The 25,418-nt window shown below is 46.5% G+C and overlaps 1 protein-coding gene and 1 long non-coding RNA gene across 2 annotated transcripts in view; one reads left to right on the top strand and one right to left on the bottom strand.

Moving 5' to 3' along the window:
* Positions 1-17,494, bottom strand: part of FRMPD1 (FERM and PDZ domain containing 1) — a 108,989-nt gene extending 91,495 nt beyond the window's left edge. The window contains exon 1 of the mRNA XM_070794776.1: positions 17,370-17,494. The gene's annotated coding sequence lies outside the window, so the exon portion shown is untranslated. The remainder of the gene's footprint in view (positions 1-17,369) is intronic.
* LOC139184565 (uncharacterized) overlaps positions 1-24,721 on the top strand; it is a 37,689-nt gene extending 12,968 nt beyond the window's left edge. Inside the window, exon 2 of the long non-coding RNA XR_011568102.1 lies at positions 24,462-24,721. This is a non-coding gene — a long non-coding RNA (uncharacterized lncRNA). The remainder of the gene's footprint in view (positions 1-24,461) is intronic.
* Positions 24,722-25,418: the final 697 nt, after the last annotated feature.

Below are 25,418 nucleotides of genomic sequence, written 5' to 3'. Positions count from 1 at the left end.
CTGTGTACTTCTATTCATCAGAAAGCCAAAGTCCAATCCCCTCTCCAAAAGGTATTTCTGCCACCCCACATCCAAGAGCAGCCCCAGGGTCCCCCTGCTCAGCACCTGCCACCCACATTTTCATCTTGGTGCCCTTCACTCCTTTCTCAACAAACATTTCACAGTTCTTGAAGTACGCCAGACTAAAAACCCCATAATCAGTCATTTATTCACTCAGCCATCTATTCACCTGCCATCTCTTGGGGGTCTGTAATGCTCCAGGTGCTAAAGTATTAATATAAATGAAACACTATAAGAAGCCGGGAGAAGGGAAGTCAATGAGGCCCCAAAAGCAGAAGTACACTTGAACTGAAAGATAACTCATAGTTTCATTGGCAGGTGAAGGGGAAAGAGCAGGCTAGGCAAAGGGAATAGCATGAGCAAAGGTCCTGAGGCATGCTAAAGAGTCAGGTGTTGAAAGAATGTTTTCATTAACAAGGCATGTGAATGAGGGGCTGAGAACGATTTTGAAAAGTTAGCTCCTGCTGAATTCACCTGCTGAACTGCTCTCTTCCCTGCATCTCAACTCTGCTTGTACTCCCTGCCCTGCAGACAGACTCCTCCAAAGTCCTTCTTAAGACCCATCCACACCATCCATCTCTGTATACCTCTCTTTTTGGGGCAGGAATCCTGGCCTCACACCAATCTCCTCAGCAACCCCCAGTGAATAGATGGCTCTGTTCTGCTGATCCCTAACTATAAGTCTTACCAGGCCAGCTAGAGAGAAACCTCTGGATGGTGATATATTCTCTTGTACCCATAGCCTCTCAACATGGGGCTTTTTATAATTGGTAAATGCTTATAGAATGTAACCAAATTAAATTGGGCAGAATAAATACAAGAAAAGGGATGAGAGTGCACATGTATGCATCTAACTATCATCCAGACAGCTGGGAAAATGGAAACTTTGAAAATTAGCTACTGAACACAATCACAGCAAAAGACGGATTAATTCTCTTTAGGCCTGCATTTCTGCATCGACTTAGACGTTTCTCAGTCACACAAATGGTACTTGTTAAACTATGCCATATATCCTAGAAACTTCTGTGCATAAAGGTCAGTGTAGTTTGGAGGTCTGGATTTTTTTCTTTGCATGGAGGCAAGAAGAAGAGAGAGAAAAGAAGGCCTCTACTACCTGCCCTCTCTGCTGAGATATTCCATATTGATAATTCCAATAAAAAGTTAAAATCCTAAAGCCACCTGGGAGGAACCAGTCTTCATCACTCAAGCAGGCAACATTCCTAGATAATTCTTCCCTAAGGGCAAAGAGCCCATATGTCCCTCAAGTAGCTGGTCTCTTTCTGTTCTGGTTTGGATCCCCCCCACCCCACCCCCACCCCCGGCCGAGCTCTGGATTCATTTCCTACTACAGCATTCATCACACTGCTTTGCCTGTCTGTCCCCACAGTAGGCCGTGACCTCTAAAGTCAGATGACTGTTTTCCAATCCCTATGTGCCCTGAGGCCTGGAACATCACCCTCCACACAGTAGATGATCCATCAATGTCGTAAAATAAAATGTCATGCTAGGGCTGGAAGTTCAGTTCAGTTCAGTCACTCAGTCAAGTTCGACTCTTTCCAATCCCATGGACTGCAGCACGTCAGACTTCCCTCTCCAACACCAACCTTTGGAGGTTACTCAAACTCATGTCCATAGTGTCAGTGATACCATCCATCCATCTCATCCTCTGTTGTTCCCTTCTCCTCCATCTTTCCCAGCATCAGGGTCTTTTTCAATGAGTCAGTTCTTCACATCAGGTAGCCAAAGTATTGGAGTTTTCAGCTTCAGCATCAGTCCTTCCAATGAATACCCAGGACTGATCTCCTTTAGGATGGACTGGTTGGATCTCCTTGCAGTCCAGGGACTCTCAAGAGTCTTCTCCAACACTACAGGTCAAAAGCATCAATTCTTTGGCACTCAGCTTTCTTTATAGTCCAACCCTCACATCCATACATGACCACTGGAAAAACCATAGCTTTGTCTAGACAGAACTTTGTTGGCAAAGTAGTGTCTTTGCTTTTTAATACGCTGTCTAGGTTGGTCATTACTTTTCTTCCAAGGAGCAAGCCTCTTAATTTCATGGATGCAGTCACCATCTGCAGTGATTTTGGAGCCCCCCCAAAATAAAGTCAGCCACTGTTTTCATTGTTTCCCCATCTATTTTCCATGAAGTGATGGGACCAGATGTCATGTTCTTAGTTTTCTGAATGTTAAATTATAAGCCAGCTTTTTCACTCTCCTGTTTCACTTTCATCAAGAGGCTCTTTAGTTCTTCTTCACTTTCTGCCATAAGGGTGCTATCATCTGCATATCTGAGGTTATCAATATTTCTCCCTGCAATCTTGATTCCAGCTTGTGCTTCATCCAGCCCAGCATTTCTCATGATGTACTCTGCATATAAGTTAAATAAGCAGGGTGACAATACAGCCTTGACGTACTCCTTTCCCGGTTTAGAACCAGTCTGTTGTTCTATGTGCAGTTCTAACTGTAGCTTCTTGACCTGCATACAGATTTCTCAAGAGGCAGGTCAGGTGGTCAGGTATTCCCATCTCTTGAAGAATTTTCCAGTTTGTTGTGATCCACATAGTCAAAGGCTTTGGTGTAGTCAACAAAGCAGAAGTAGATGTTTTTCTGGAACTCTCTTGCTTTTTTGATGATCCAACAGATGTTGGCAATCTGATCTCTGGTTCCCCTGCCTCTTCTAAATCCAGTTTGAAATCTGGAAGTTTGTGGTTCATATACTGTTGAAGCCTAGCTTGGAGAATTTTGAGCATGACTTTGCTAGCGCATGAGATGAGTGCAATTGTGTGGTGGTTTAAGCATTCTTTGGCATTGCCTTTTTTTGGGATTGGAATAAAAATGGACCTCTTACAGTCCAGTGGCCACTGATGAGTTTTCCAAATTTGCTGGCATATTGAGTGCAGCACTTTCACAGCATTATCTTTTAGGATTTGAAATAGCTCAACTGGAATTCCATCATCTCCACTAGCTTTGTTGATAGTGATGCTTCCTAAGGCCCACTTGACTTCACATTCCAGGATGTCTGGCTCTAGGTCAGTGATCACACCATCGTGGTTATATGGGTCATGAAGATCTTTTTTGTATAGTTCTTCTGTGTATTCTTTCCACCTCTTCTTAATATCTTCTGCTTCTGTTAGGTCCATACCATTTCTGTCCTTTATTGAGCCCATCTTTGCATGAAATGTTCCCTTGGTATCTCTAATTTTCTTGAAGAGATCTCTAGTCTTTCCTATTCTGTTGTTTTCCTCTATTTCTTTGCATTGATCACTGAGGAAGGCTTTCTTATCTCTCCTTGTTATTCTTTGGAACTCTGCATTCAAATGGGTATATCTTTCCTTTTCCCCTTTGCCTTTCACTTCCCTTCTTTTCACAGCTATATGTAAGGCCTCCTCAGACAATCATTTTGCTATTTTGCATTTCTTTTTCTTGGGGATGGTCTTGATTACTGCCTCCTGTACAATGTCATGAACCTCCGTTCATAGTTCTTTAGGTAATCTGTCTATAAGATCTAATCCCTTGAATCTATTTGTCACATCTACCATATAATCGTAAGGGATTTGATTTAGGTCATACCTGAATGGTCTAGTGGTTTTCCCTACTTTCTTCAATTTAAGTCTGAATTTGGCAATAAGGAGTTCATGACTTGAGCCACAGTCAGCTCCCAGTCTTGTTTTTGCTGACTGTATAGAGCTTCTCCATCTTTGGCTGCAAAGAATATAATCAATCTGATTTCAGTATTGATCATCTGGTGATGTCCATGTGTAGAGTCTTCTCTGGGGTTGTTGGAAGAGGGTATTTGCTGTGACCAGTGTATTGTCTTGGCAAAACTCTATTAGCCTTTGACCTGCTTCGTTTTGTACTCCAAGGCCAAATTTGCCTGTTACTCCAGGTATCTCTTGACTTCCTACTTTTGCATTCCAAAACCCTAAAATGAAAAGGACATCTTTTTTGGGTGTTAGTTCTAGAAGGTCTTGTAGGTCTTCATAGAATCATTCAACTTCAGCTTCTTCAGCATTACTGGTTGGGGCATGGACTTGGATTACTGTGATACTGAATAGTCTGCCTTGAAAATGAACAGAGATCATTCTGTCATTTTTGAGACTGCATCCAAGTACTGCATTTCTGACTCTTTTGTTGACTATGATGGCTACTCCATTTCTTCTAAGCGTTTCTTGGCCACAGTAGTAGATATAATGGTCATATGAGTTAAATTCACCCATTCCAGTTCATTTTAGTTCTCTCATTCCTAAAATGTTGATGTTCACTCTTGCCATCTCCTGTTTGACCACTTCCAATTGGCCTTGATTCATGGAGCTAACATTCCAGATTCCTATGAAATATCACTCTTTACAGCATCAGACTTTACCTCCAGCACCAGTCACATCACCACAACTGGGTGTTCTCCGTCCCTTCATTCTTTCTGGAGTTATTTCTCCACTGATCTCCAGTAGCATATTGGGCACCTACTGACCTGGGGAGTTCATCTTTCAGTGTCCTATCTTTTTGCCTTTTCATACTGTTCATGGGGTTCTCAAGGCAAGAATACTGAAATGGTTTGCCATTCCCTTCTCCAGTGCACGATGTTTTGTCAGAACTCTCCACCATGGCCTGTCCATCTTGGGTGGCCCTACAAGGCATGGCTCTAGGTTTCATTGAGTTAGACAAGGCTGTGGTCCATGTGATCAGGTTGGTTAGTTTTCTGTGACTGTGGTTTTCATTCTGTCTGCCCTCTGATGGAGAAGGATAAGAGGCTTATGGAAGCTTCCTGATGGGAGAGACTGACTGAGGGGGAAACTGGGTCTTGTTCTGATGGGTGGGACCATGCTCAGTAAATCTTTAATCCAATTTTCTGTTGATGGGCAGGGCTGTGTTCCCTCCCTGTTGTTTGACCTGAGGCCAAACTATGGTGGAGGCAATGAAGATAATGGTTTCATTCTTCAAAAGGTCCCATGCATGCACTGCTACACTCAGTGCCCCCAACCCTGCAGCAGGCCACCACCGACCCACACCTCCACCTGAGACTCCTGGACACTTACAGGCAAGTCTGGGTCAGTCTCTTGTGAGGTCACTGCTCCTTTCTCCTGGGTCCTGGTGCACACAAGGTTTTGTTTGTGCCCTCCAAGAGTCTGTTTCCCCAGTTCTGTGTAAGCCCTGGTAGCTGTATGGTGGGGTTAATGGTGACCTCCTCCAAGAGGGCTTATGCCATACCCAGGTCTACTGCACCCAGATGCCCTGCCCCTGTAGCAGTCCACTGCTGACCCGTACCTCTGCAGGAGACACTCAAACACAGTTTTGTGTCAGTCTCTGTGGGTCCTGGTGTGTACAAGGTTTATTTGCGCCCTCTGAGCAGCTCTGGCAGGTATGGGGTTTGATTCTAAATGCAATTTCATAGCTCCTACCATCTTTCTGGGGCTTCTCTACCCTTGGAAGTGGGATATCTCCTCAAAGTCCATGGCTGTGTGGCACTGGAGGGCTGGAAAGGACCCTAGAAATAATCTAGTCCACATATGGGCTTCCCTTGTGTCTCAGTAAAGAATCCACCTGCAATGCAGGAGACCCAGGTTTGATCCCTGCGTCAGGAAGATTCCCAGTAGAAGGGAATGGCAACCCACTCCAGTATTCCTGCCTGGATAATTCCAAGGACAGAGGAGCCTGGCGGTCTACAGTCCACAGGGTTGCAAAGAGTCGGACATGACTCAGTGACTAACATAGACATATAGGAAACAGAGGCTCAGACATGGGAAGCAGCTTCTCCAAATACACAGAGAGCTGGTGGTAATTAGCAGGTGGAAGAGAGAAAGAAATCAAAGATGTTAGCAATGCTTGAGAAATTAGGAGGCTGAGGGGTTTGATGGAACTTAGAAAGGATGACAAACTGGGGGATAACTAACTTTGGTTTTGGACAGCCTCTAACACAGAGAACAAGCTTTATCTTTCTTCTCCATGACAGCCCTTCAGATAATATAAAAAGGAAATTGACTCTTATTGAATATTTAACCACATACAGGTAGAAAACAGCAATCCTGTCCTCTCTGTGTCTTCTATAAGTTTAACACTCACAGATAATCAATTAAATAAACAAGTAAATTATGTGTCTCAGTTTACACAGCTAGTAGACCTGGGTCTGACTGAGGCCAAAGCCCAGGTGCTTGCTACTGCGTGAGGTCACAGGTAGCCCTGGCCATATCTCAGGGTGACAGGCAGCAGCTCCAGATGCTGAATATTAGGTCTGCAGCCTCCCCACCCTCTGAAAAGGCAGAGAGCAGGCACCACCCTTCACGAGCACTTGGCTGACAGGCTAGACCCACTGCAGAAACAGGTATAAGACAGAGAAACAAGAGGCCCATATTTGCCCTCGACTTAGAGGATAGCACTGATGACTTAAAAGCAATGGGGCAGCTGGGAGCCAGATGCAAGCAAGGCAGTCATCAGAACCATAGCCCTTGGTTTCATCAGTCAACACTGTATGACAAGCCTCTGCCCAGGACCAGGCCTCTTTTTGGCTTTAGATTGAACCAGGCTTGTCCCTACCTGGGAGAAGCTCACAGTCAAGTGGGGCAGGTTACATGGAAACACCCCATGACCACAGATCCCAGGGAGTGTTATCCAGGAGGGATGACAGAGTTGGGGAGGAGGGCTCTCCTAGCTTGGAAGAGACCTCCCAGACAACGCAGGACACTTTGATGTGGGGATATTTCCAAGCGGCTACACCAAACAAGTCTTGTCAAAATGGGAAGTTGATGTTCTTTACATCCAGCAAATAAATTGAGTAGAAATCTCTGACGTGCTCCCCCTCTTCTGCCCTTAGGGCTCCAAGCCGTAAAGTGGAATATCTGCTTTACTGGACATTGAGATGGTTGGATGGCATCACCAAGTAAATGGACATGAGTTTGGGTAAACTCCAGGAGTTGGTGATGGACAGGGAGGCCTGGCGTGCTGCAGTCCGTGGGGTCACAAAGAGTCGGACACGGCTGAGCGACTGAACTGAACTGAACTGAAGGTCCCTTTCAGACCTGAGGTTTATCCAGGTCATGTCCAGTGGGATGACCAGGAAGGGGGCAATCTAGGGTCCTGATGGGGACACAACTGAGGGCACCTTTGGGTGGACTGCTCTATCTGCCTTTCCCCTGAGGGCTCAGTTCAAATGCCAGTCCCTCCTCAAAGCCTTCCCAGCCGTCACCCGAGGCATGGCCAGCCCTCTGCTGGGCTCCTGTTAGTCTCTGTAACATGCAGCACTTTGCCCCACATTGACTTCCTCCAGGCTGGGCAAGAGCCATCTGATTCACCTGTCTCCACTCCCCTCCTGAACCCTCCTGTCCCCTTCCCCACACAGGCCTTTCTTAGCAAAGCATATTGAACTGAGTGGAGCAGCGGTCCAGGAGGCCGCTCTGGGCAGGTGTGAGCCATAATCCTAGATCAGCAGTGACAGCCACAAGCAGAGAGCCTGGCACTGCTCGGTGCCAGGTCCTCCCAGCCGCTCCCTTCCCTCTGCTTCTTCTCAGCTCTCCCACCTGCCTCAACAGACCCAACACTCCTGCTTGCCCTAGGCCTCTCTGGTACTCTGGAATGTCAAGTACAAACGAAGTGGTGCACACACTTTTGGAGGGGCAGGGAAGCATATTTTGCTGTGCATTGCATTTGGAGAGCTCATTAGCCAGCAGCAGATGGAAGACCCCACTTAAAGGACTGTGAACTTCAGCTAGCTGAAGGGCAAGAAGATCACACTGCAATGTACGTTCAGCGCTGCAAAGCACCATTGCCTCATCACTGATAGAAAGAGACATGAACTTGGGCACTGACAATATAAATAATTTCCCTCGAGTTCAGTGAGTCAAACTTGGACTAAATTAGAGGGGAAATTCAAGGACATTAAGTCTTCCTCTACATGTCCCTTCTCTACCCAGAGCATGTTCATTGTGGGATCTCCCCTAAGTCTAAGACCTGGTAATGAATATTTTAATAGACACAGCTTCTGCTTTACATTGATAAAAACTCCCCCTGATCAGCCAGAGCATGCCTAAAGATGACAGGTGGACTAGAAACACCTGCATTTTCCCTGGCAGCCTAATCCGTGAGCCCCTCCTACATCTATGGTGGAGTGGATTAGAGCAGGCTCAGCACCCTCAGAGTAGCAGCCATGATGCTGAAGGAAGAGACATGAAACATGCAGAATGAAGACTCAAGGCTGACCTGGAGAGCTGGATCCAAATATAATTGAGAGAACGAACAGTCATGAGAGGTGTCAGGAGAACTGAATTTGACCCCAGCTCCACCTCGTATTAGTGGAGAGGTCTTAGCTTAGGCAATTTCCCTGACACTTAGTTCCTTCATCTATAAAATACAGCTTAAAAATGCAAAAAGAAGAAGAAGAAGAAGGATAGTCACATAAGTAGAAAAAGTAGAGTTAAAAAAAAAGCAAAAAAAGTAGACAAAGGCCCACTAAAAAAAAAAATGTTCACGCTTTAATCCCAGGAAACTGAAAATGTTAGCTGACTTGGAAACAGGGTCACTGCATTAAGTTAAGGATCTTATCCTGGATTATTCAGGTTGGCCTTTAATCTATCGGGCTTTCCAGGTGGCACTAGTGGTAAAGAACTGCCTGCCAATACAGGAGACATAAGAGAGGTGAGTTCGATCCCTGGGTTGCAAAGATCCCCTGGAGTAGGGCATGGCAACCCACTCCAGTATTCTTGCCTGGAGAATCCCATGGACAGAGGAGACTGGTGGGCCACAGTCTACAGGGTCGCAAAGAATCAGACAAGACTGAAATGACTTAGCACGCACGCATGTCTCTATAAAAGTGAGGCAAAGGGAGATTTGATGGATGGAAGAGAAGGAGACAATGTGACTAAGGAAGCAGAAACTGGAGTGAAGCAGCCACAACTCAGTAAGTGCCAGCAGCTACCAGGAGTTGGAAGAGGCAGAGACAGAATGGTTCCTTAGAGCCTCCAGAGGGAGTATGGCCCTGCCGACACCCTGATTTCAGACTTCTGGTCTCCAGAACTATTGAGAGAATAGATTCCTGTTGTTTTAAGTCAAAGTTGTGGGGATTTGTCACAGCAGCCAGAGAAAAGTAATGGAGTCATGGGACTGATGAGGGATCTGAGTCCCAGACAGAGAGGGGGCAGACTCACCCAGAGCTGCTCTGTGTCAGCCACTGATCCGGGACACTCCTCCATGGCCCACCTGGTCTCTGTGACACCAACGTGCAGTCCCCAGTGGCCCATGTAAAGCCCAGAAGAAGCAGCTGATAGCAAACTATATGCAGAGCACATCATGCAAAATGCTGGGCTGGATGAAGCACAGCTGAAAGCAAGACTGCAGGAGAAATATCAATAACCTCAGATAAGCAGATGACACTACCCTATGGCAGAAAGGAAAGAGGATAAAGAGCCTCTTGATGAAAGTGAAAGAGGGGAGTGAAAAAGTTAGCTTAAAACTCAACATTCAAGAAACTAAGATCATGGCATCTGGTCCCATCACTTCACGGCAAATAGATGGGGAAAAAAATGGAAACAGTGACAGACTTTATTTTCTTGGGCTCCAAAATCACTGTGGACTGTGACTGCAGCCATGAAATTAAAGACATTTTCTCCTTGGAAGAAAAGGTATGACAAACCTAGACAGCGTATTAAAAAGCAGGACATCATTTTGGTGACAAAGGTCCATCCAGTCAAAGCTACGGTTTTTCCAGTAGTCATGTACTGATGTGAGAGTTGTACCATAAGGAAGGCTGAGCACTGAAGAACTGATGCTTTCAAACTGTGGTGCTGGAAAAGACTCTTGAGAGTCCCTTGGACAGCAAGGAGATCAAACCAGTCAATCCTAAAGGAAACCAACCCTGAATACTCATTGGAAGGACACATGCTGAAGCTAAAACTCCTGATGCAAACAGCTGACTCATTTGAAAAGACCCTGATGCTGGGTAAGATTGAAGGCAGAAGGATAAGGGGACAGCAGAGGATGAAATGGTTGGATGGTATCATGGAATCAATGGACATGAGTCTGAGCAAACTCCAAGAGACGGTGAAGGACAGGGAAGCCTAGCATGTGGCAGTCCATGAAATCACCAAGAGTCGGACACGACTGAGTGACCGAAAAACAGGGACTCACAGGGAGCCCAACTGGGCCACAGGTATGTTAATACAAGGACAGACTCTGAAGTGAGGCTCCGGAACCCCACCTGCACAGCTGTGTCCAATTCTCAGCTCTGTCTTTTCCAGGGGACTGGATAAACTGGGGGCATTCTGACTAAAGAAGTAAAGACTCTGGGAACTTATCCCTGTCTTTGAATGTCCAAATGGCTAAAAAGGCTGTCATGGGAAAAGAAATGGATTTTTGTACAGGGCTTCAAAGAGCAGAATCAAGGCCAATGGGGCAGCTGTTGCCTGGAGGAAGAGCTGGGTTCAGCATAATGAAGAACCTTCTAATAATCAGAGCCAACTGACAAGGGACTAGGAATGCCTCAGGGACAGGCAGGTCCGTGCGCAGAGGCTGGGTGTGCTAGGGAAATTCCTGCGCCAAACAAAGGCTACACTTGATCTTCTTCAGGGTTGGCAACTTTGTTTGAAGGTCTGTGCCTTGTGGCTAAAATATCCTGTGTGAATCTAGGTTTTCGGCATACAGACAGGGAACGCTCTCACTAAAACTTATTACACAGCTTTTGTGAAGCACTGAGTATTGCCACTACCCAGGAATAAGCTCCAAAAAGAAAACAATCAATTCTTCCTGTTTCTATATTCAAAATGTCCCTCATTCCCAAGGAGGAAGGAAGAGGAAAAATATATACTTCTGTACAGACATCACCTGTAAGTTGGCCAGGGGCCAACAGCACGTGCACCAGTCCCAGAGGAGCCCTGAACAGCCTGGGCTTGATGCCCTTCTCCAGTGAAAACCAGAGAGAACACAGACTCCGGCTACCAACTGAATTACTTTCGTAAGAACAAATAAACGGCACCCTCATCTTTATTTTGATAACTGCTTTTCCTCTTGCACCCTTCTGAATCATATATATGGAATAAACTGAACTACGAAGCAGTAGCCCAGAAGTTTAACCATGTCAACCCCGGCGGGGACAGCGGATGGCATTGTTACCACTGGATGTTACAAGTTCTAGCCTACACCCTACATTCTGGATACTCAGAGAACAGGAAGTGCAGCCTTTCACGTCTGCCTGCACATCTGTCATCTCTTAAGTCTAAGTCTCAGAGAACTAAGCACTGTTGCATCTGGATGAATTCCTCTGAAGCTCTTTCTGTTCAGGATTTTGACAGTTTGCCATGTTACGCTTTTGCTGAAAAGGCTGAGCTTCTCCAATCATTCTTCAAGAGAGGTCAAAAGAACACACTTTCATACTTTTAGATTTACCACCATACCATTTCTAGCCTGTAATTAGAGTTTTTCCTTCTTTTTTTTCTTTTTTCCATAAGAACCAGTGTTAAGCACACACATCATTTAGCAGCCACTTTGTGAAATGACTGGAAGCCTGAACCATTTCTAACCACTGGCAAAAAGGTCTCCAAACATCAAGTGGGTCCCTGAAAATGTTGTTTCACTTTAGTGAACATAACGCTACTGCCCTCACATCGATCAGCCAGGCACTAAATCAGGCTGCCCATGGTCCTTCAAGCAGAGAGTTAACTTTGTAAAAAATCCTTACATTTGCAGAGCTGCATAATATAATCTGTAGTTACCAAAATAAATGTAAGACTGTTTTACCCTGCTTCCATGAATGTGTGGTAAGTTTGGTGTGTATCTTGGACTATCGTAGAAGTACAGCTACAACAGCTTTGCATAAATCAGAACTTTATATACTGATTGGTATTAAGTACACAGGCATGCTTGGTATTTGAAAGTTTCCCACATCAAATCTTTGAGTATAGGGCAGAATCCTTCTACAATATGAACAATTATTACCAAGTCTGTCTAACTTGAAATTTCAAATTTTACATAGCATATTTATTAAAATGGGTTGTTTAGTCACTAAGTTGTGTCTGACACTTATGTGCTTGTGACCAGTAGACTGTAGACTGCCAGGTTCCTCTGTCCATGGGATTTCCTAGGTAAGAAAACTGGAGCAGGTTGCCATTTCCTTCTCCAGGGGATCTTCCCAACTTAGGGATCGAACCTGCATCTCCTGCATTGAAGGTAGATTCTTTACCAATAAGCTACCAGGGAGGCCCATTTAATAATATAGGCCATACTGAATAAGCTAAACTCAGACTCATCTCTGAGGTTACATCAAGTCTTCACCAAATGAAGGGCCTACATTTCGAGGCATCTGAATGTCACAAGGGAATTTAGCTGAGGACCACACCCCCTGTGCATTAGCATCATGTTTCTGGCCTGATTCAAACCATTTCAGAACTCATAAAATCACCAGTTTCTGTTACTCCAGTATGGCAAAGTCATCACTAGGGCTGGGCTCTGTGAGAAGGGCTGTGGGGTAGAGGTAAGAGGGGGGTTATGCCCACCCTCCCAAGGACTTCTCAAGGCCATGGCCAAATACACAAGTGGCCACACACAGAATCCTTCAAGGTTGACAGTGATGCTGCTTCATAACAGGTACCAACTGCAGAAGGGAGGTCAGATGAAGATGAAGATCCTGCCTGGGACAAGGGGATAAGGAAGACAATTCCCAGGACAAATCAGATTTGAGCTGGGCCTTCAGGCGAGGGCAAGACCACCAGGGCTGAGGTGAATGCTAGGCAGAGGGGCCATATGGATGGATGAGCAAAGCCCTAGCCCTGGGTGCGGGGGGTAGGGATTATGCATGGAGGACAGGGTGAAGGAGAAGAGGGACTGAGGCAGGATGAAGACAGCCCATCATGTCTGCTAGGCTGAGGTCCCTGGACTTCATTCCCCATATACAAGGGACCCACTGAAAGCCTCTGGACCACATGTTAGAAGAAACAAGTTTGACACTCAGAGAGAGAGTGGAAGGAGGAGGATGTGTTTGAGAGAGACTTTAGAAGTAAAAAAATCACTTGATGAGTGATTAGATTTAAGGACGGAGGGATCAAGGGAACAAGATGATCATTCTCCCCTGCTGTGCGGCTCCTGGCTTGGAGGGGGAGGGGAATGCTGGCCATCGGGGATCCCACAGCAGGCAGGCAAGGCTAGCTTTGATGCCACCACGGGCTCAGCCCCAGTCAAGCTTCCCCTGGGCACATCTATGGGGGTGCCCTGGGTACCTCCATGGGCATTACTCTACAGAGTTGCAGAGAGAGAGAGGAGATAAGGGAAAAGAGAAGTGAAGGAGGGACAGAGAGGAAAGGAGGAGACTACAGGGAAGGGATGCAGAGACAAGGTTTTTTTTTTTTTTTTTAAGTGAACTGTCAACAACTTTAATGAACTTGAACTGTGTCCACCAAAGCAGACTGACTCGTGGATGCCTGAGGGCTCCAGCCTCTGTAGTTCATTGTGGCCAGTTCTCTCAGACCAGCTTCCACCTTACCTGCAGAACTGGGTCTACAGTGAGACATCCCAAAGCAGAAACAGCAGCTCACCACACCCCCGGGGCCCAGTCCTGAAGGTGAGAGGGTGGTTGGCTGGATGTGTCTCTTTCCAAAACTCCAAAAACATAGTTTTACATTCAAGGGGCAGACAACCTGCTCCAGAGTCTCCTTAATAACAGTGAAGATGACATCTGTCCAGACAGCCCATCTAGGCCTAGAACCCACCAAGTTCCTTCAGACCTCCAGGCCTTTGCATCTGCTGTTCCCTCTGCCTGGAAGCTTGCTACATCCCTGGCTCTATTCTAATATAACAACACATGTAATCCTCAAAGCAACCCTATCAAGTAGGATTATTACCCCCAGTTTATAGATGAAGAAACCCAGAAGACTATATATAACCTGACCGTGGAATATATTTAGTTGTCGGGGGGCCAGGACTTCAGGCGGTGTGGCCCCAGAGTCTGCACACTTCTTTACAGTTACCCCACCTCTTCCAGAGCTGGGCTGCCTCTCTCAGTTTCAGGCATGACTGGCTCCCTCTCTCGCTGCCTCTCCATGGCTCAGACAGGCCTTGCCTGCCCACCCTCAAATGGAGCACTCCACTACCTACCTTCTCTCACATTTCCCTGCTTATTTCCTTCCCAGCCCTTAGCACCACCTGCAATTATCTTATTTATGTATTGTTTGTTTATTATGTTTGTCCAACTAGAATATATACTCCAGGAATGCAGGGATCTTGCCTTTTGTTCCAGTGTATTCCTGGGGCACCTAGAATAATTCTCTGGTACAGAGAATGTTCTATGAATAACTATTGAATAAGCAAATGAAGGATAGTGCTTTGGATGCTACATGGCGCTACCCAGGTATTGCAATGCTGTCCTTTACCCCCCTGTCCTTTTCTTCTTCCTTGGCTACTACAAATGCCCCTCCCTACACTAGGCAGATGAGAGCGGGCACCCAGTTCCCAGTATATATGGACAAGACTGATCTATTTATAACTGTGTCTGGCAGTCAAGTCCCCCAGACCCAGGTCCTTGAGCACTAATGATAAGCTTGTGGGAGGCAGAGATTCCGTCTTCCAATTTATCCCTCTGTAGCCTTCCACCACTGAACAGTACTTGCAGGTCACTGGCTGCTGTTGATGTCAGTTATGGTCCAAGCAACCTCCAAAGAACAAAAAGCCCCCACACCTTCAATCAGGAGGCATCTTGAATACAAATCACACTGTCATAGGAACTCCGTCCTGGTGGAGGGGTTCTAACACAACGAAAAGTGAAAGTGAAAGTCTCTCAGTCATGTCCAACTCTTTGCAACCCCATGAATTATACAGTTCGTGGAATTCTCCATGCCAGAATACTGGAGTGGGTAGCTTTTCCCTTCTCCAAGGGATCTTCCCAACCCACAGAACGAACCCAGGTCTCCTGCATTGCAGGCGGATTCTTTACCAACTGAGCTATTAGGGAAGCCCTCTAACACAATACAGATTGCTAAAACAAAAGTACTATTTACATACTCCAACATTTAGGGAACTTGCGTATGAATCTGCTATTAAAAGGAACTAACTTATCAAACACTCATTGTACGCAAACACTCTGTTAGACACTTTTACACACAAGACCTCATTTAACCCTGTGAGTCTGGAATTATTATTATTCCCCTTTGAAAAAGGAGAAAAGTGAGGCTCAGAGGTCCAACATCCCCAGACCAGTGTGGATCCCAGCCCAGGGTCAGTGCCTTCTGAATCACTTTCCACTGTCCTCTGCTCTGAGGCATTCTGCCCTCTCTTGTGCTTCCACCAGACTTGCTGTTCTTCGTCTGGGCCCTGTGCTTTCCTACCTGTGTATCTTTGCTCATTCTAGTGCTGTGATCTAAAGTGGTCTTTCCACTTTTCACCACCTGTTGAATCCTCTTCTTCCTTCCACTTTCCATGGTGCGCATGTCCCCAGTCTCCCCAGTTAGAATTCACTCCCCATGACATTCCCAGAGGTCCCAGGGTTTAGCTCCCAGAATGCCCTGTGCTATTTCTCTTTATTTCTCACTAAAATCTGAGCTCCTTGAGGGTAGAGCCCATCAGTATTTTACCTCTTTGTTTCCTCCAGAATGAGTTGAGAAAGTTCTTGCTGAACCACTGAAAAATGAAGAGGGGAAAGACTGGTGGCACTGGAAGGCATCTGAGAGATCGAAGGCTCTGAACAAATTAGCTTCAATTACAGAGTATTGTTCAGGAAAGGCAAATTTATGATTTATGTGCCACAATTCTGCCATTTTCCTGCTCCAGTCCCAAAACACACTCTCATTAGTCCTCTGATTTCATAAAGCTTGAAACTTAAAACCGGGAAGTCTAGGAAGGAAATCAAATAATAAAATCACTTCCATAAAAATCCTTTCATAGTAATGGATTTCACCCACACACTGGGGAGTCACTAATTGCAGCACAAGCAGGAGATGGGGGGTGGGTGGTGTTGGTAAGAGACTGGGCAAAGGACAAAGTTCAACTGCTAGGATGTCACAGTTAGCCACCTTGAGTTTGTTCTGCTGTGGATGCACCAGAACTCACTTGTCCTGGAAAATACTCACTTGCCTAACTGTTGGCCTCTCCAATCACAGCTATGTTGAACATCCACCAAAGGATATCTGGTCTATAAGTGATTTCAAATTGTCTTGATTGGAAAACATCTTAGTCTGTGGCTTTAGACTAGAAACTAGGAGATGCTGGCCTCTATGTTAGGACCCTTAGATCAGTGAATTATTTTTTCCCCACACAACTATTTGAGGTTTTTACTAAAATAACCGACTCACAAACAGAAATGCTTCCTGATCTACAAGCCACTTTGAAAACAAATCATTATGCCCTTAAATATTTTATGATGGTCCAAAGCTCTGAAGGGGGAAAGGTGAGCATTCACCAATCCTTACCATGTCTATTTCAGGACTCGAAACAAACTGCCAATGTCTCCTTTATTTCCTAAACGCCTATTTGCAAGTGCTGTGTGGATTCCTGGTGAAATAGTCCCTCCCCAAATACAGAGACCAGGAGATTTCACTTCATCAGGTTTATAGCCGAAGGATCTCAACGATCAGCTAGTGAACTCAACACCCGCCCCCACCTTTTTATGGGTGGCAAAACTGGTAGGGGGTACTTGCCCAAGGTCACATAGTCAGTGAATGGCAGAGCAGCCACCAGAAGCCAGGGGCCCCCTGGCTCCCCGCCCTGGGAGCATCCGCTATTTCCAAAGGCTGACTCAACACTCCTCCTAAAGCTCAGCCAGAGCTGCTGCAGGTTAGCAACTTGACCCCTGAGATTGACTTCTGTAAGGTCCCAACATTTCTCTACACCCCCAAGGAGCTGTGGAACTGAGACACTCAGGGGTGCCCCACGACTCACTAAGTGGCAATAAGGCAGGACGCTTCAGGTGATCGCCCCTGGCAAACCCCTCCCGGTCCAGGTGTGGCCGTAGAGACGGGGTAGGGCGAGTTGGTCTGCGGTCACTCAGAAAGTTGGCCGCTGGCCGTGGGCGCACTTGAACTCAGGTCGCCCGGTTTGCCGCTCTTTTGCACTATGCCATGCAGATCTCGAAAACTTAAGCAATACATTGATACTGTGTAAAGATTTAACAACCGCAGGCCCTGAGCGAGACCGGGACGCGCGCCCCCCGCTAGGAGTGGGGGCTCTAGGACTGGAGGCGGGCGTGGGTCACCAGGGGCCGGTGGTGCAAGCGGAGCGCACGGCGGGGGGCGGCGCGGAGGAAGCTGCGGGGGCAGGCAGTCTGTAGCTCCCGGAGGCGCAGGCCCGGGGCGTAGGGACCTGCAGTCCCCCCCCAAAACTTTGCGGCGCCGGGACCTCGCCCTTACCTGCAAGGAAGCGCCGCCCGCGCGGACGCGGACCTGGCGGGCTGACGCTCTCGGCTAGGGGCGGCCCCGCCCGGCGGCGGCACGGACGCGGGCAAGGCTCGGCCAGCGGCTCGGCTCGGGATCGGCTCGGGCTCCGCCTCCCGCGCCGCGGCTGCAGCCCGAGGAGGGGGGCGCACGGCCGGGCCGCGCCCGCCCGCGCCGTCTGGCCGCGGCAGGTGCTGAGGCTGCAGCTGCGGGGCTGCCAGCTGCCGGCGCCGCGACCCCCGCCCCGGGGGAGGAGTCCTGCGCGCCGCCTCCGCGGGCCCCGGAGGTCCCGGCCCGCCGCAGTGGGCGGTCCCGCTCCCACCCGGGCCCTGCCTCCGCCGGCCTTGGCCAGCTCCTGCCTGGGCGCGCAGCGTCCGCCGGGTATCCACTGGGAGACTGAGGCCGGGAGAGAAAGGGACTCCCAGGCTCACCCGGACCGGCGGCGGTACAGCCAGAACTAGAACCCAGAAGAGTCACGATTTCCTTCTCACTCCTCCCTTCCCCAGGCTCTCTTACTCCAAGGCCTTTTGAAGAGAGCTCCAGCTACACGGGACTCTAGGGACACAGATGATCCCGACTGTCCCCCACACCACCACCACAGACACGCGAGCGCGCTCGCGCGCACACACACACACACACACACACACACACACACACACACACACACATGCCCTCGCGCTGAGGAGAGGTAGAAGGGGTGGGTCCACCTTGGCACTATGGACCACCTCCCCTGCCTCTGCAAACTCCTTGGTCTCTGGGATGCTGGTTCCTCTGATCTCTCTAGCCACTCCTTCCTAGTCTTCTTGCTGCTGCTGCTGCTGCTGCTGCTGCTGCTGCTGCTGCTTCTAAGTCGCTTCAGTCGTGTCCGACTCTGTGCGACCCCATAGACGGCAGCCCACTAGGTTCCCCCGTCCCTGGGATTCTCCAGGCAAGCACACTGGAGTGGGTTGCCATTTCCTCCAGTGCATGAAAGGAAAAGTGAAAGTGAAGTTGCTCAGTCGTGTCCGACCCTTCACGACCCCATGGACTGTAGCCTACCAGGCTCCTCGTCCATGGGATTTTCCAGGCAAGAGTACTGGAGTGGGGTGCCATCGCCTTCTCCTGAGGGCTCCTCAAAACCCAAAGCCCTAAAATGTTGGGGTGCCCTCAGGACTCTGCATTCAGCCCTCTTCTGACTCCCTGGCCACCCACCCACTCCACTGGCTCCAGTCCTATCGCTTCTCTTTCCATCCTACCCATTTGCAGGATGGATACTCAGAACTCTTTCTTGCGGAAATACCTACTCAACACCTTCTAGGTCCCTGTACTGTTGTTAGACACCGGAGATTCAGCCTCGAATAAAACACAGTTCCTACTCTCACAGAATGTACTGCCTGGCAGACTGCTAATACAGTGCAGTTTCTGTAACCATAGTGTGATCCTCGGGGGCCAAGGAGGCATGGCAGCCTGCACTGGCTGAAGAAAGATCGCCTCCTGGAGAAGATACCCTCCAAAAAGAAACCTGAAAGGCCAAGGGGGTTGCCAGTGAAAGTTACCAGTGTGGAGCAAGCCTTCCAGACATAGACCATAGAAACAAAGACCCCAGGGTTAGAGAAAGCACAGTGGGGAAGGGCAGGAGTCCAGGGCTGAAGCAACAAAGTCAGCAGGGACCATGCTGGGAGTTTTGAGTAGGGAAGGGGCATGTTAGAAGTGGTGTGTTAGGTTGGCATGTTAGAAGGGACATCAGTTTGGCATGTTAGATTATTTTGGTGGTGGAATGGAGCACAAATATAAATTTGAAAGTGTGTCCTTCACCCCCACCACACACATACCCAAAAACACCCAGCTGCATTGCAGTAGCTGGACCTGGAACCCACCTGGCCTGGATGAAGAAAGGCTTTTCAGCACCTACCCCATCTCATGGTTCATTCCCAAATCCAGGCTTCTATCCAAAAACTCTCTCCTGAGAGGCTCCATCTTTAAAATGTGTCCTAGGTACCTCCACCAAAAACTCCCTTTTCTCTTAGTGCCCCAGGAGTGAAGTTAGCCCTTCACTCCTTGAGGCCTCCTTCCCTGGCCCATCTCCACACTAGTTAGAATGTACAGAGTTCTTCCCCCACCATCAGCACCATTAGGGAAAGTGGACAAAAATGGAAAATTTTGAAGCCATGGTGGAAATAAAGTCAGCTGCTAAAAAGTTAAATTTGTACCTCTCCATATTGTTACTTATAACTGAGTGTGAATCTACAATTATCTCTAAAGTTTAAGCTTTAACATTATGTGTTATAGATAAAAATAACCAAATTACTCTCCCTAATGTAGATTAAAGAAAGAAGAGCTCACTTGTCAAGAAAGAAAATAAAACTCAAACTTCTTGTCCAGTGAGTACAAATTTTGCCCATGGAATTTTGTCCTGTTCCTCTCAGTGTCCTAGCTGCCCATACCAGAAGTATCTGCATCTTCAGGTGCTTTACGTATATCTGTATAAACAATTTCGCCTTTAAACCCTGGGTTCCCACTGCCATTCTGATCCTTCATACCCCTTCAGCCTTCCTGGTGTGCCTGTTGCTTAAATACCAAGGTTGCTTGTGTCCCCTCTTGGTCCCTAGTCTCTCTTCACCCTCACTGAGAAGTTCCATCCACTGCAATTCTAATCTTCAACTGAGATCTTCTGTGCTCCACACCCAGAGACACCACTGGCTGCTGCAACTCCTGAATGCCCCTCAGGTCTCCAAGTCTCAACAGAGCCAAAACCAAATTCACATCTTTCCCCTACTGCATTGCTTCCATATCTCAACTGGTGGTGGGACTTAAGCCAGAAACCAAAGGAACATTCTAGACTCTTCCACCTTCCTGGCCCTCATATCCTACTGGTCACTAAGTCCAGTTAACTCCGTCTCCATAACATCTCTCATACACATCATCTCTTTATCCTGCTGCCCTTGCCTTAGTTGGAGCCTCATCATTTCTTAGTGAAGCACAGCTTCACCAAGTGCTGCCATATGCTGCCAGTGACCTTTCTAAACCATAAATCTGATGTCACTCTCCTGCTGAAGATACTGCCATTTTTCCTTCTTGGCCTGGTGATAAAGCTCTAACTCCTTAGCATGGCATGAAGTCCCCAGTGATCCAACCCATTACTGCTGCAGTCCCATCCCCACCTCACCCTGTACCTGCACACCAAAGACCTCATGTTCCTAGGGCAATCATATTTTACAATAGTAAAAGCAGCTATAATTTATTAATTTATTACTCTATGTCAGACACTGGGTTGAGTGCTTTACACACAATATCTCATGTAATAAAAGGTATAGAACCCAGTGCTAAAACCGACAGTCTCAAGCCCAACCGCCTGAGTTCAAATCCCAAAGAAGTCACGTGTTATCCTGTGTCATGTAGGGGAAATTCCATAAGCTCTCAGTTCTAGGTTTCTTCCTCTGCAGGGGGGAACTTAATAAGAATACCTGCAACCTAGGCATGTTCTAAAAGAGCTATTAGAGATGAAACAGTAGCTAGCACTGTTAGTCATGCTTATAATCAGAATACACAGTGAGGATTACTATGCTCCACTCCTTTTACAGTGAAGGAAACTGAGGCTCCAAGAAGGAACATCACTTACCTATGATTCCACAGTTTTAAAGTAGCTGCACTGGGATTCACCCAGGATTCTACATCCCATACTGCGAAATACTTTGCATAAGCTACTGCCTCACTGGGGAGGCTTCCCTACTTCCCCGGGTTTACCACAGCCCTCCAAACTTTCTTCCGCCTTTAAATCCTGGTCAAAAACATCTTCTCTTCTCTGAGGTCCCCCCAGTCCCTTGTTTGTGCCTGGGCTGTGCTTGGTTTGCTCCTTGGCAGAAAAGCTATGACAAACCTAGACAGTGTGTTAAAGAGCAAAGACATCACTTTGCCAACAAAGGTCTGTATAGTCAAGGTTATGGTCTTTCCAGTAGTCATGTACAGATGTGAGAGTTGGACCATAAAGAAGGCTGAGTGTCAAAGAATTGAAGCTTTTGAACTATGGTGTTGGAGAAGACTTTTGAGAGTCCCTTGGACTATAAAGAGATCAAACTAGTCAATCCTAAAGGAAGTCAACCCTGAATACTTCTTGGAAGGACTGATGCTGAAGCTGAAGCTCCAATACTTTGGCCACCTGATGCAAACAGCTGACTCTGGAAAAGACCCTGATGCTGGGGAAGATTGAGGGCAAAAGGAGAAGAGGGTGACCGAGGATGAAATGGCTGGATGGCATCACTGATTCAATGGACATGAACTTGGGCAAACCCTGGGAGATGGTAAGGGACAGGGAAAGCTGGCATGCTTCAGTCTATGGGGTTGTGAAGAGTTGGACACACTTGCTGAATGAACATCAAAAAGCGCATGGTTTATTCTTCAAATAAAGTACCAGGCATACCTCACCACAATGGTTTACTTATATGTCTGTCTTCTTGAGACCTCCTAGAAAAAGACACTATCTTCTTTTTGTCTTCCTGATGGTGGTTGGTGGTGATTTAGTTGCTCAGTTGTGTCTGACTCTGTGACCTCATGAACTGTAGCCCCCCGTGCTCCTCTGTCCACGCAATTCTCCAGGCAAGGACATTGGAGTGGGTTGCCATTCCCTTATCCAGGGGATCTTCCCAACCCAAGAATTGAACCCGGGTCGCCTGCATTGCAGGTGGATTCGTTACCAACTGAGCCACCAGGGAAGCGTTTGTCTTCCTAGAACTCCATAAATATTTGTTGAATGAATGAATAAATCAGTGAATAAAATACATATTAGATTCTCAGAAGAGTTTTACCCTAACAGCTGTCATTTCAACAATGATAGCTCTGTTTAATCTCTGTCATTCTGAGGTCATTTTTGGTGAGAGGATAACATTTAATGATCCAATATTATTATAGAGCAAGCTATGGCAAGGCAAGGCTTCCCTGATAGCTCAGTTGGTAAAGAATCTGCCTGCAATGTGGGAGACCTGGGTTTGATCCCTGGGTTGGGAAGATCCACTGGAGAAGGGAAAGGCTACCCACTCCAGGATTCTGGCCTGGAGTATAGTCCATGGGGTTGCAAAGAGTTGGACACCACTGAGCAACTTTCACTTTCACTTTCATGGCAAGACTGAAATTTCTCAAATTGCTATTTGGTCGTGTCTTGTCCCTCTCAGATGTCTTTTCTTTTTTTAGTGACACTATGTAATAACCCATAATAAGGAGCTATGTAGCATCCTAATGAGACTTCCTGACTAAAACATCTGAGGTTTGAATTTACTTCCCATAAGTACCATTTCAGCTAAAAGTTTGCTTTCTCTGTGGCATGAATGTGCCGTTTGTCATCTGTTAAGAGCCCATACCTTCCCCTTATCTGTATTAATCTCCTTTTCATTCAAATACTTTGGAGAGCTGACTTAATAGTAAGCTTTCCTATATAATTTCCTTCTTAGAATGCCTAACTCTTCCTGACTTTATATCTCTTGTTCCCAAAATAGAATCATTTACTGCTTCAAGTTTCAGCTTTACTGTCTGCTGTGATATAGGATGAGTTTCTGCTCTTCATCAGAATGATCAAATTCCACAGGATTAAGAAAAAAACAACCTGACCCTGTCATTTTGTATGGAGTAGCATTTTAAAATGAGATGTTAGAAACACTACTTTTATTTACCAGACAAGTAAACTGGCTATTTTAATGTCTTTGTATCAAATTAATGAAAAGCAGTGCAGGTGGAGAAAAGAAAGCTGGTCTGGGAAATAGAGAAAAGTTGGGGAGTTCTAGCTCTGTTCTGCCACTTGCTCAAATGCCCTCACTCCTCAGGCTGCAGGAGAAAGGAGGAGTAGACATAAGGACCTGCAAGGTCTCTTTTAGATCTAAAATGACGTAGTTCCTTAATGAGCCTCTAAGTGGTCATTCATTCAGCATTGTTGAGTGCCCTCCTAGCAACTCACGCCTTTTGAAGTGTAGTGATTCAAACATAAATCCAGACTGGTTAGGTAATGGAATGGTTTGGTTAAGACAGTATTATTACACTACATAAACTGGTGACATGTTTTTAATATTCAAGCTCTAGTTAACAGTGAACTATAATGAAGATAGTGTCACTGAGATTTTGCTGAGCCAAGACTCATGGACAGTTGGAATACTGCAGCAGGACCATTAGGAACATCCATACCAGCATTTGTGGTCAGCTGCTTATAGAAAAGCTGTGTCCTGCAGGTCTAGAACCTAGTTCTGTACTTAAACTTGCCACATGGCTATAGGAAAGTCACACTACCTCTTTGGGCTCTTCCGTAAAAGGAGGGAATGATACCTTCTGACAAACAATGTCTCTTGAGTCCTAAACCAAATGATCCTCTGAGTTTAAGGAAGTTAAATATTATTAAGTTGAAAGAGAGGTCTGCTGTTGTCTGCAGAAGAAACCGGGTGCTTATGTGGATTATATTACCTCTTGAGGACAAGTAAATTCTTGCCCTACAGAGAAAAACAATGACATAAAAACAACATGTTCTTGCTTCCAAAATTCTAGGACACAGAGGCAGACATTCACTGCTCATGTCTTAAAAATGAATTGTCCAGTTCATTGTAAAATATCTAGAATAGAAAGTTAGGCTAGAACGTCCATTGTGTGTTAGCAAAGAGAGATCAGTCTCCCAGTACTTTCCAAACCTTACATGATCACCTATCATAGTCATTCTCCCAAAGATGATCTACTTTCCCTTCTTGGGGAAGGGTCAGGGAGTGTGGAAAACCTTAGCTCTCATATAAGGCTTGCCTGCTTAAATTTATTTTCTTGTTCCTAATCCTATTTTCTGATCCTTGATAAAACTGGTGTTCTAATCTGTTGTAATTTGATAGACTTAATGACTTGGTTGGAAACAGAAAAAGGATGGGATATTTGCATAGGGAATGGTTATCACAATTAAAAACTATATATTCAAGATCTTTATATCTCCTGTCAGATATTTTTATCTCATTCTTTAGATGATAAATTTTTCAGTGTTCTGAGGGACAGCTTTGAAAATATATGAGTGGTTTTAGCATCTTTACCCTTTCCTTTTTAATCTTTTAAAAATTCTCTTTTCCTCTGCTGCTTCAGCTTTTGGAAGGTCAGCTCCTAAGAAGAAGGCATGTCCTTGAGGTTGTGGCCAGTGTCTGGGGTGGCCCTACTCTGGTCTTGCCAATCCTGACTGCTGCAATTCCCCCAGGTTTGATCCTGCTCTGATTCTCCTGGGAGACTATGGCTTCACACCACTGCCCTGCTTCCCGCGGCCCCAGGGACGGATGTCACCATCACCCGTTTCTCATCTCCTTTACCTTTTCATTGTACTTTACAGTTTAATAAAGCATTAGACAGAGCAGTCGTCTCATTTTATTCTTTCAATAGCTCCTTGAATTATAGAAGACAAACATTATGACCCTCCTATTACAGACAAAGAAACTAAGACAAACTTAGAGAAGTCAAATGATGTGTATGAAGTCACAGATCTGGTAAATGGGATTTGAGTTCAGGTTTTTCTAGGTAATATATCTCTATCTGGGGTGGGGGTGGGACACGGAGATGACTGCAATAGAATTGCAGTATGGGAAAATTTCCTAAATAATTTTAGGATGACTATCCAAGGGAATTCTCTAAAGATGGGGGCTTGCACCCTACAGCTGACACTGTCTCTCTCAACCAGCTCTCTGCAGAAGTGACTCAAACTGTGAGACATATGTTGAATAGAGGGTAGGATGTTAGGGCCTAGATCTGGGGCCTAAAGCAAACCTCACACATCCCTGGGAGACTGAGCCAGTGCAGGACTGGAGAAGGATGGTGCCTCCGCCACACTTTTTAAAACTGCAGGGAGGACCAAGGCCCAGAAGCCTGGGAAGTGCTTGCTTCACTGGCACACGTGCAGCAAAGGCTTCCAATTTTAAAGCTACCCAGCTGGGCCCAACTGAATGGGACCCCTTAGCAGTGAGAAAGAACTGTCTTTGCCCACTTCCTGCACAGAGTGCTGAGTGAATTCTATTGGGGCTTGCTTCCCTAGAGGGGAATGTCACAAGTAAGTCA

This window comes from Bos indicus, chromosome 8 (assembly GCF_029378745.1).
Source record: "Bos indicus isolate NIAB-ARS_2022 breed Sahiwal x Tharparkar chromosome 8, NIAB-ARS_B.indTharparkar_mat_pri_1.0, whole genome shotgun sequence".
In the NCBI taxonomy this organism is placed as follows: domain Eukaryota; kingdom Metazoa; phylum Chordata; class Mammalia; order Artiodactyla; family Bovidae; genus Bos; species Bos indicus.
This window is presented reverse-complemented; position numbering and strand designations above follow the sequence as displayed.